The following is a 12,317-nucleotide window of genomic DNA, read 5'->3' as shown; positions in this document are numbered from 1 at the left end:
TCCATTGTCCCAACCTGATTCTCCTGCTGAACACAGTTACAATCATGCACATAAGGCTACGCGGAATGTGATAGAAAGATGTTTTGGTGTGCTGAAATCACGGTTTCGGTGTCTGGAAAAATCTGCAGGCCTTTTGTTGTATAGTCCCTCAAAGGTGACTAGAATTGTGTTCTGCTGCTGTTTTCTCCATAATCTGTGTTTAAGTCAACATCTGGCACATGATGAGGGAGAAAGCAGTCAGCAAGCAGAGGAGTTAGAAACATCTGGTGACAGTGTGAGTACATATGTAGGGAGGCAGGTATGGCAAGAAGTGATTCAGCGGTATTTTTCGGGTAAGTTTTTGTAGGATGTAATTAGCCTTGACTAAACACTTTGCAATACAAACAATTGTGTGTTTTGTTACTTACTGTTTGTTGTTTATAGTGGTGTGTACATTGTAGTTAGTTTATGTTATCAATACATTGTCATTCATTACCCCATAAAAACATACATACATACATAGCAGCTTCTACAATGTTTGAGACGGACACAGGAAGTTGTGTGTTTGTCAAATCAAATTTTTTATTGCGTTACACAAATGTTTTTGATGTATTATTTTTTGCGCTTGTGTGTGCTGGGTGCTGTGCTTTGTGCTGGCTCACTGGCACGTGCTCGGGAGGATCGCCGAACAGGGGAGGTTACTGGCGTTTGGCTAGGGGTCGTGGTTCCAGAGCTGGAGGTCACTTGTTGTGCTGCCATCAATGTTATGTTGTTGCTCAAATTATTTATGCTGGCATTCAGTTGTGTGTTGGTTGCAGTGTGGCTGGCTACAATCCGGGATAAAGATTCATTCACAACCTGGTTGTGCTGTATTAGTTGTATGAGTGTTTGGTGCTGGCGCTGTTGCTCATCAATGATGCGCGTTAAATGAGCCAGCATTTGGTTGTTGTCTGCCCGTATTTGCTCCATCGATGTTGCGATTCGGCCTACTTGGACAATCAGTCTGCCCGAGTTGCGACTAATGCGCGGTAGATGATGGGGCAGACTGGCAAGGTGTTGGGTATGTGCGGTCAGGCTGGCATTGCTTTGGGTCTGTTGGCTTGTTCAACTGGACCAAAAGTCATCTGGAATTTGTGGCTGGGGTGGAGCTTGTACCAGTTGTGGACTCATGGAGGCTTGGGGGATATCCTGCGGCTGTATTGGCTGGCTCGGGTCAACAGGTGTTAGTTGCAGTGTGAATGTTGCCTGTTGGTCTTGTCCCTGCTGGTCCACGTCGGGCATCAAGCTTGGCTCTGTATGGGGTGGACAACATGCACTGTTTACTTTACAAATAATATATTTGCTAGTTCTAAACATTTCTACATTCATAATACTCCATTATTTTTGTATTTTGAGTTGTGTTTTTAAACTTATAATTTATTTGGTTTACAAACACATATATACCATCACAGGCATGCACATAGACTGACTTGCGGAATCCTCACCTAACTACCTCCCCTCCACAGCATTACAGTGTTCTGTCACCTCCCCTGTCCAGGATATAGACTGCTTACCTGGATATTCCCGAGGAGCGGAGCAAGTAAGCAGTCTACATACAGGACAGGGGAGGTGTGTGAACACTATAATGGTGTGGAGGGGGTGGTGGTTTTTTTTTTTAAAGCCAGTAATGTGTTGTTATTTTTATGTGCACGTGTGTGGCCTAAATTTTTACAAATGTCTGTTCATTTTTAAATTTGATGTTGGCGATAGCAACCACTAAGATATTAAAAAATTCTGCATTTGCACCTTTAAAAATTTAAGACGTAACATCACATTGTTTGTTATGGCAAACATGTAATCTCAACTACAACTCACATCATAGTAACTGTACTGTGTAGATTATTTGCTATGTGTTTAGTTTATGTTTTGACTCACCAGATAACTGAGGTGATCTGGGCTCATCACTCTGTGGACTCGCCAATAGTGCCTGTGGTGGCTGAGGTGAGACTGCAGAAATGCGCCGCCTGGGTGGGGAAGATGGAGCCGCAGATTCAGAGACAAGACGCCGTGTCTTACTTGGCCTCCTGGGTAAGTGCCCCGAGCCCTGTGATGGGCGCCTTAGAGGAGGGCGGCTTACAGAAGCAGAACCTATGAGAATATATAAACATTAATATTTTGTACTTCTATGTGTTTGCAGAATATGTGACTACAGTAAATTCTTACCTGCAATCCCAGCATCATCCTGAGTTGTCTGTGGCCTGTCTGGCCGGCTGGTCTGTCGGACTGTTGAAAAAGTTGTAAAAACATTATGACCATACTTTGTCAAAAAATGCTAACTGCAAAGCCTTAGTGTACTGTAACCATCTTGTACGTATTGTAAATTAAACTAATTTCAGCTTAAGATCTTCGTGATTCCTTAATTTGTTATGTATATAAAAATGTACATGGTGTTGCACACAAAAAAACAGTAACATTGATGAATTATGTGTCAGATATTGCATAGTTTGATTACTTGCAACTTGAACCAAAATGTAAATTAAAAGTTTTTTTAAAAATTGAATTTAAAAAAAACACATCATAACAAGCTGCTATTAGATACAACAGCTATGTCCAAGCAATATCTCATATTAATTATTGCAACTACACATACCAGCATGCACTGCACCTGATTTTGCATTATACATTTTAAAAAATACAGCCAAGGCAAGATGGGAAATGCAGTTTCAAAACACAAAAACAGCATAAGGGTGCATAGGCCTGCAATACATGACCAACAATGTATGCATACATTTTAAAAATAATTTTTCCACCATTATCATTTTGCACACTTTAAAAAATAATTTAGATTTATCAAACTCACCATCCTGCGTGGGTCGGTCCGAATCCCGGACATGAGTTGCAGACACCACTTCTGCTGGAATCAGTGCCCGCACAGGCTCCTCCCACTCCTGATAGGTTGCCCGGAAAGGGGGGCCACCCCCGGTTTTGCATGCTGATTTAGCCTCTTTGGCCATCTTGGCCTTGACACGGCGCTTAATGTCATAGAACCTCTTGCGACACGTGTCCTCAGTCCGCCTCACCACACCCTCACTATTTACGGCAACTATTACTTTCCCCCACAGGACAGACTTCCTGCGGGAGGACACCTTGGCAGCATCCTGACCAAACAATTGCCGATGGTGCTTCATCAGCTCACGCACCAACGCCATGTTTTCAGCATAGCTGAACTTAATATTCCTGCCAGTCTTGGTAGTGGTGCGTGGCTGCGGAGCCACAGCACCATCACTCTCACTGGAGAATGCAGCAACAGGCACCCCCTCCTCCTCCTCCTCACTAACCTCCTCCCTCTCACTAACCCCCTCCACCTCACTCACCTCCTCCACCTCACTAACAGCCTCCACCTCACTAACCGCCTCCCTCTCACTAACCTCCTCCACCACACTGACCTCTGAGTCAGACATGAGGACAAACGACACAAAACACAGAAAAATCAATACAGAAAACACACTCCTCCACTACTACTACTACACACCACACAGCCAACACACACGCTCACTCACTCACAAACAATGACAAAAGACTATAAAAAAAAAACAAGGACAAAAAAGTTTACAAACTGTGAAAAAACAATACTACAAATATGACAAGACTACTTACACACACTGTACAGCACTCAACAATCACAAAACTCCGCACCAAATCCACCAAAAACTCCACCAAACTCACCAACTCCAAATACACCTTCCTCTCTCCTCTCCACTAGCTAAACCCACGAGGTGCGGTGTGTTTGGGGCGGTTTTATAGTAATGTGCACAGACACTCCTCCATCACGAATACAACCAATCACGGACGCGTGACAAAAACGAAACTTAGGACTAAAAACGCGGCCGCAACATCAAAATCACTGCCGTAACAGACATGTGACGCAGTCGTAAAATAAACTTAAAACACGGCCGCAAAACAACCAAATCGGCCGCATTCTACACCAGAAAACCACGAATGACATCGACATCGGACAAAACAAAAAATACGAATACGACAGCTTAGTAAATCCGTCGTAACAAATTCAAAAAGTTGCAGTTTTACACTTTCGATGTCATTCGTGATTATTCTCCCACCAAATCGGGAGAATTACGAATGTTAGTAAATATACCCCAATGTGTTTGTGCTAAGTTCAGACTAGCGCCAGATCAAAATTACATAGTGTCCTAGGCAGCATACTGATTCAGAACACCCATCCACAGTATGAGAGAGACTGTGGTGGGCAGGAAAGACCACCAATTTCTTTGACTGATCTTATGTTGCTGAGAAGAAGCCAGGCCAGTGGGCCTTGAGTGTGAAGGCAACAAAGCTTGTGTTCTTACCTGCATGAGGCAGGGAGAACCAAATAACTCTTAGATTGTATGTGATTTGTTGTGGAGGCCACGCCAAGTCAGGATAGAGCCTGGGGATATATCTGCAAGACAGGACTGAGACATGTTGAGAGATTTTGATTGCAGACTAGCTGCCCAAGTTTAATGAGGGTGAAGAAGTGAGGCTGTATGTTATTTTCTGTTTCATCTATGCTGCCAGTAAAGCATGTATATATATTTCTGAAACACAAACTTGGACAATATAGTCATATTATCTGAACTTAGTGATTGCAATGACTCTCCTCATGTGATAAATGAGTGGCAACTCCTTAATCAAGAAAGTATGTGTTGGAGATAAGAAAACGGAAAGTGTATATGGAACCATGGAGAAAAAGAAAGCGCTTAATAGTGTATAATAAAGAAATGAAAACACCCAGTGTATAATAAAGTAGAAATGATGGTTGAAAACCGCTACTTAACTGGTAATGATATCTTCGGTCATAAGACCATTAATCAAAACATGGTATACATGTATGTAGTAAAAGAGAAGAAATGCAACATAGTATGTACCATTTTAATACTGCAGGCTTATTATAGAGTAGCACTGTACACAACCTCATTTAGGAACATACTAGTCCAGTGGATCCAAAACCTTTTTGAATCACGGCGCCCTTGAGTTTTAGAATTTTTTTCACGGCACCCCTAGGGCAAAAGTTTCTTATTGAGAAATTTAGAAAGAAATATTACATTAAGTAAATTGTGTTTATATGTCATCCTTAGGTCTAATTGTCTGGTGAGGGCAGGAGCGCCGACAGTTCTGCTGGACCCTGGTACAAGGAGGGGGCATGGGCCATGTGGGAGGCATGGCCAGACTCACTTCTTTAAAAAATTAAAATGATGTCCTCCGTGCAAACGCAATGCACAGGGGGACACCGGTGTTCAATCTGGCGGGCAGCAGCTGGTGGGGTGCGGCAGTGATTGCTTGCTTCCCCCACACAGGGAGAGAGAGGATTGACTTCTGCTTCAGCTGCCTCTCTCCCATGCTGAGCATACAGCACTGAGCAGTGAGCAGTGTGCGCTGGGTTGGGGAGGGAAGCATCGGCAGTCAGTTCTCTAGCTCCCTGCATAGCGGTCTGTAACAAGGAAGGGGGAGGGGAGACAGTGAAATCCTAGCCCCCTCCAGTACATACTCCACCCCACTGTGAGGGACAAGATTTGCTTCTCTTTGTCCAATTTCTCTGACGTCCTAGTGGATGCTGGGAACTCCGTAAGGACCATGGGGAATAGACGGGCTCCGCAGGAGACTGGGCACTGTAAAGAAAGAATTAGGACTACTAGTGTGCACTGGCTCCTCCCTCTATGCCCCTCCTCCAGACCTCAGTTAGAATCTGTGCCCGGCTCGAGCTGGTTGCACACTAGGGGCTCTCCTGAGATTCTAGTAAAGAAAGTATTTATTAGGTTTTTTATTTTCAGTGAGATCTGCTGGCAACAGACTCACTACTACGAGGGACTTAGGGGAGAGAAGCGAACCTACCTGCTTGCAGCTAGCTTGGGCTTCTAGGCTACTGGACACCATTAGCTCCAGAGGGATCGAACACAGGCCTAGCCTCGGTCGTCCGGTCCCGGAGCCGCGCCGCCGTCCCCCTTGCAGAGCCAGAAGACGGAAGATCCCGAGGACAAAATCGGCGGCTGAAGACTCCGGTCTTCATTAAGGTAGCGCACAGCACTGCAGCTGTGCGCCATTGCTCCCCATGCACACCACATACTCCGGTCACTGATGGGTGCAGGGCGCTGGGGGGAGGGGGCGCCCTGGGCTGCAATTAGATTACCTTACAAAATGGCACAAAATGCACATAATATAGTCTAATAAACTATATATGTGTTAAATCCCCTGCCATAATATTAATATAAAGAGCGGGAGAAGCCCGCCGAAAAAGGGGCGGGGCTATCTCCCTCAGCACACTGGCCCCATTTTCTCTTCACAGCTCCGCTGGAAGGACGCTCCCCAGGCTCTCCCCTGCAGTTTCCAGGCTCAATAGGGTAAAAAAGAGAGGGGGGGCACTAAATTTAGGTGCAATACTGTGTATTATAGCTGCTATAGGGAAAAATCACTTTGTGTAAGTGTAATTTCCCTGTGTTATATAGCGCTGTGGTGTGTGCTGGCATACTCTCTCTCTGTCTCCCCAAAGGACTTTGTGGGGTCCTGTCCTCAGACAGAGCATTCCCTGTGTGTGTGCGGTGTGTCGGTACGGCTGTGTCGACATGTTTGATGAGGAGGCTTATGTGGAGGCGGAGCAGGTGCCGATAAATGCAATGTCACCCCCTGCGGGGTCGACACCAGAGTGGATGGATATGTGGAAGGTTTTAACCGACAGTGTCAACTCCTTACATAAAAGGCTGGATGACGTAACGGCCATGGGACAGCCGGCTTCTCAGCCAGTGCCTGCCCAGGCATCTCAAAGGCCATCAGGGGCTCAAAAACGCCCACTACCTCAGATGGCAGACACAGATGTCGACACGGAGTCTGACTCCAGTGTCGACGAGGATGAGACATATACACAATCCACAAGGGGCATCCGTTGCATGATTACGGCAATAAAAAATGTGTTGCACATTTCTGACATTAACCCAGGTACCACTAAAAAGGGTATTATGTTTGGGGAGAAAAAGCAACCAGTGGTTTTTTCCCCCATCAGATGAGTTGAATGAAGTGTGTGAAGAAGCGTGGGCTTCCCCCGATAAGAAACTGATAATTTCTAAAAAGTTACTGATGGCGTACCCTTTCCCGCCAGAGGACAGGTTACGCTGGGAGACGTCCCCAAGGGTGGATAAAGCGCTCACACACTTGTCAAAAAAGGTGGCACTGCCGTCTCAGGATACGGCCGCCTTACAGGAGCCTGCGGATAGAAAGCAGGAGGCTATCCTGAAGTCTGTATATACACACTCAGGTACTATATTGAGACCTACTATTGCTTCAGCATGGATGTGCAGTGCGGCAGCAGCGTGGTCTGATTCCCTGTCTGATAACATTGATTCCCTGGACAGGGACACTATATTGCTAACCATAGAGCATATTAAAGACGTAGTCTTATCTATGAGAGATGCACAGAGGGATATTTGCCGGCTGGCATCTAGAATAAATGCAATGTCCATTTCTGCCAGGAGAGTATTATGGACTCGGCAGTGAACAGGTGATGCGGATTCTAAAAGGCACATGGAGGTTTTGCCTTACAAGGGTGAGGAATTGTTTGGGGATGGTCTCTCGGACCTCGTTTCCACAGCTACAGCTGGGAAGTCGACATTTTACCTCAGGTTCCCTCACAGCCTAAGAAAGCACCGTATTATCAGGTACAGTCCTTTCGGCCCCAGAAAGGCAGGCGGGTTAAAGGCGCGTCCTTTCTGCCCAGAGGCAGGAGTAGAGGGAAAAAGCTGCACCATACAGCCAGTTCCCAAGAACAAAAATCCTCCCCTGTTTCCACTAAATCCTCCGCATGACGCTGGGGCTCCACTGGTGGAGCCAGGTGCGGTGGGGGCCCGTCTCCGGAACTTCAGCGACCGGTGGGTTCGCTCACAGGTGGATCCCTGGGTTCTACAAGTGGTATCTCAGGGATACAAGCTGGAATTCGAGACGTCTCCCCCTCGCCGTTACCTCAAATCGGCCTTGCCGGCCACTCCCCGGGACAGGGAGGTAGTACTGGCGGCAATTCACAAGCTGTACCTCCAGCAGGTGATAATAAAAGTTCCCCTCCTTCAACAGGGAAGGGGTTACTATTCCACAATGTTTGTGGTACCGAAACCAGACGGTTCGGTGAGACCCATTCTAAATTTGAAATCCTTGAACACTTATATAAGAAGGTTCAAGTTCAAAATGGAATCGCTCAGGGCGGTTATTGCAAGCCTGGAAGAAGGGGATTACATGGTATCACTGGACATCAAGGATGCTTACCTGCATGTCCCCATTTACCCACCTCACCAGGTGTACCTCCGTTTTGAGGTACAAGACTGCCATTACCAATTCCAGACGTTGCTGTTTGGTCTGTCCACGGCACCGAGGGTATTTACCAAAGTAATGGCCAAAATGATGATACTCCTTCGATAGAAGGGAGTTATAATTATCCCATACTTGGACGATCTCCTTATAAAGGCGAGGTCCAGGGAACAGTTGTTGGTCGGAGTAGCACTATCTCAGGAAGTGCTACAACAGCACGGCTGGATTCTGAATATCCCGAAGTCGCAGCTGGTTCCTACGACGCGTCTGCTGTTCCTGGGTATGATTCTGGACACAGAACAGAAAAAGGTGTTTCTCCCGGAGGAGAAGGCCAAGGAGTTGTCATCTCTGGTCAGAGACCTCCTAAAATCGAAACAGGTGTCGGTGCATCACTGCACGCGAGTCCTGGGAAAGATGGTAGCTTCTTACGAGGCAATTCCATTTGGCAGATTCCATGCAAGGATCTTTCAGTGGGATCTGTTAGACAAGTGGTCCGGATCGCATCTTCAGATGCATCGGCTGATAACCCTGTCCCCGAGGGCCAGGGTGTCTCTGCTGTGGTGGCTGCAGAGTGCTCATCTTCTCGAGGGCCGCAGATTCGGCATACAGGACTGGGTCCTGGTGACCACGGATGCAAGCCTCCGAGGTTGGGGGGCAGTCACTCAGGGAAGAAACTTTCAAGGACAATGGTCGAGTCAGGAGGCTTCCCTACACATAAATATTCTGGAACTAAGGGCCATTTACAATGCCCTAAGTCAGGCAAGACCCCTGCTTCAAAACCAGCCGGTGCTGATTCAGTCAGACAACATCACGGCGGTCGCCCATGTAAACCGACAGGGCGGCACAAGAAGCAGGATGGCGATGGCAGAAGCAACAAGGATTCTCCGATGGGCGGAAAATCACGTGATAGCACTGTCAGCAGTGTTTATTCCGGGAGTCGACAACTGGGAAGCAGACTTCCTCAGCAGGCACGACCTCCACCCGGGAGAGTGGGGACTTCATCCAGAAGTCTTCCAACTGATTGTAAACCGTTGGGAAAGGCCACAGGTAGACATGATGGCGTCCCGCCTAAACAAAAAGCTAAAAAGATATTGCGCCAGGTCAAGGGACCCTCAAGCAATAGCTGTGGACGCTCTAGTGACACCGTGGGTGTACCAGTCGGTTTATGTGTTCCTTCCTCTTCCTCTCATACCAAAGGTGCTGAGGATAATAAGAAAGAGAGGAGTAAGAACTATACTCATCGTTCCGGATTGGCCAAGACGGACTTGGTACCCTGAACTGCAAGAAATGATCTCAGAGGACCCTTGGCCTCTGCCTCTCAGACGGGACCTGCTACAGCAGGGGCCCTGTCTATTCCAAGACTTACCGCGGCTGCGTTTGACGGCATGGCGGTTGAACGCCGGATCCTGATGGAAAAGGGCATTCCGGTTGAAGTCATTCCTACGCTGATAAAAGCTAGGAAAGATGTGACAGCAAAGCATTATCACCGCATATGGCGAAAATATGTTGCTTGGTGTGAGGCTATGAAGGCCCCCACAGAAGAATTTCAGCTGGGTCGTTTTCTGCACTTCCTACAGTCAGGACTGACTTTGGGCCTAAAATTGGGTTCCATTAAAGTCCAGATTTCGCTCCTGTCTATTTTCTTTCAAAAAGAACTGGCTTCACTGCCTGAAGTTCAGACGTTTGTTAAGGGAGTGCTGCACATTCAGCCCCCTTTTGTGCCCCCGGTGGCACCTTGGGATCTCAACGTTGTGTTGGATTTCCTAAAATCACATTGGTTTGAGCCACTTCAGACCGTGGAATTAAAATATCTCACATGGAAAGTGGTCATGCTTTTGGCCTTGGCTTCGGCTAGGCGGGTGTCAGAATTGGCGGCTTTGTCCTGTAAAAGCCCCTATCTGATCTTCCATAAGGACAGAGCAGAATTGAGGACGCGTCCCCAATTCCTCCCTAAGGTGGTATCAGCGTTTCATTTGAACCAACCTATTGTGGTGCCTGCGGCTACTTGGGACTTGGAGGCCTCCAAGTTGCTGGATGTAGTCCGGGCCCCGAAAATCTATGTTTCCAGGACGGCTAGAGTCAGAAAGACTGACTCGCTGTTTATCCTGCATGCACCCAACAAGCTGGGTGCTCCTGCTTCTAAGCAGACTATTGCTCGCTGGATCTGCTCCAAGATTCAACTTGCACATTCTGCGGCTGGACTGCCGCATCCTAAATCAGTCAAAGCCCATTCCACGAGGAAGGTGGGCTCTTCTTGGGCGGCTGCCGAGGCGTTACAACTTAGCCGAGCTGCTACCTGGTCGGGATCAAACACGTTTGCAAAATTCTACAAGTTTGATACCCTGGCTGAGGAGGACCTTGAGTTTGCTCATTCGGTGCTGCAGAGTCATCTGCACTCTCCCGCTCGTTTGGGAGCTTTGGTATAATCCCCATGGTCCTTACGGAGTTCCGAGCATCCACTAGGACGTCAGAGAAAATAAGAATTTACTCACCGGTAATTCTATTTCTCGTAGTCCGTAGTTGATGCTGGGCGCCCATCCCAAGTGCGGATTGTCTGCAATACTTGTATATAGTTATTGCCTAACTAAAGGGTTATTGTTATGAGCCATCTGTTCAGTGAGGCTCAGTTGTTATTCATACTGTTAACTGGGTATAGTTATCACGAGTTGTACGGTGTGATTGGTGTGGCTGGTATGAGTCTTACCCGGGATTCCAAATCCTTTCCTTATTGTGTCAGCTCTTCCGGGCACAGTTTCCTTAACTGAGGTCAGGAGGAGGGGCATAGAGGGAGGAGCCAGTGCACACCAGTAGTCCTAATTCTTTCTTTAGAGTGCCCAGTCTCCTGCGGAGCCCGTCTATTCCCCATGGTCCTTACGGAGTTCCCAGCATCCACTACGGACTACGAGAAATAGAATTACCGGTGAGTAAATTCTTATTATTTTATGATTGACAGCCACCAGCACTGGTTTTGTTTATTACATTGACCATAACTAAAACTGGACTTGGTCCTGGACCACCAATCCAAGACACCCCTGCAAGTATCCCGAGGCAGCCCAGGGTGCCATGGCATATTGGGGTAGATGTGTTAACCTGTAGAAGGCATAAGGAAGTGATAAACCAGTGATAAAGCAGTGTTAAGTGCAAGGTGATAACGCACCAGCCAATCAGCTCCTAACTGTTAAGATACATATGGGAGCTGATTGGCTGGTGTGTTTATCACCTTGCATTTATCACTGGTTTATCACTTCCTTATGCCATCTCCAGGTTAATACATCTGCCCCACAGTTTGAGACCCACTGTGCTAGTCCATGAAAAAAATCTACAGTATGGGATATTAACAGGTTAAAAAAAAAATTATTCAGCAGTGACGCACACATGGTAAAATACACACGTACAAGATAAAACCATTAAAATTAGCTTATGTGTCCATTGGGGAAAGTCCAGGTGCATAAAGTCCCTATATTCACTCGGACTTTCCCCAATGGACACATAAACTCATTTAATGTTTGTATCTTGTACGTGTGTCTTTTCACAATGTGTGTCACTGCTAAATAAAACTCTGTTTCTTAACCTTTTTATGTCCCATACTGTGGATTTTATTATGGGATTAGTATGTTCCTAAATGAGGTTGTGTACACTGCTACTCTATAATAAGCTTGCAGTGTTAAAATGGTACATACTATGTTGAATTTCTTCTCTTTTATTACATACTAGGTGCTTCATCGCGCCCTACGGGCGCTCTTCACACCGTCGGAAGGGGCTACGCCCCCTTAACCCCTGCACTCCTTTCTGGGGTTCAATATATGTATTATATGGAGTATTACCTGCATTCCTAGTTTTGTTAGTGTTTAAATATTGCACAATGAAAGGGCGTCCGATGGTGAAGGGGGCGTAGTCCCTTGCAACGGGGAGGGGTTTGGGGAGTGGGGACCGCAGATGGGGGAGGGGGTATGAAGGCGCTGTGGGTGGGGTAGGAGCAGGGGTGTCGCAGGTGGGGGATGGCAGGTGCGGGGCTGTTG

This window comes from Pseudophryne corroboree, chromosome 4 (assembly GCF_028390025.1).
Source record: "Pseudophryne corroboree isolate aPseCor3 chromosome 4, aPseCor3.hap2, whole genome shotgun sequence".
NCBI classification, from domain to species: Eukaryota; Metazoa; Chordata; class Amphibia; order Anura; family Myobatrachidae; genus Pseudophryne; species Pseudophryne corroboree.
The sequence above is the reverse complement of the archived record's forward strand: the minus strand, read 5'-3'. Positions refer to the sequence as shown.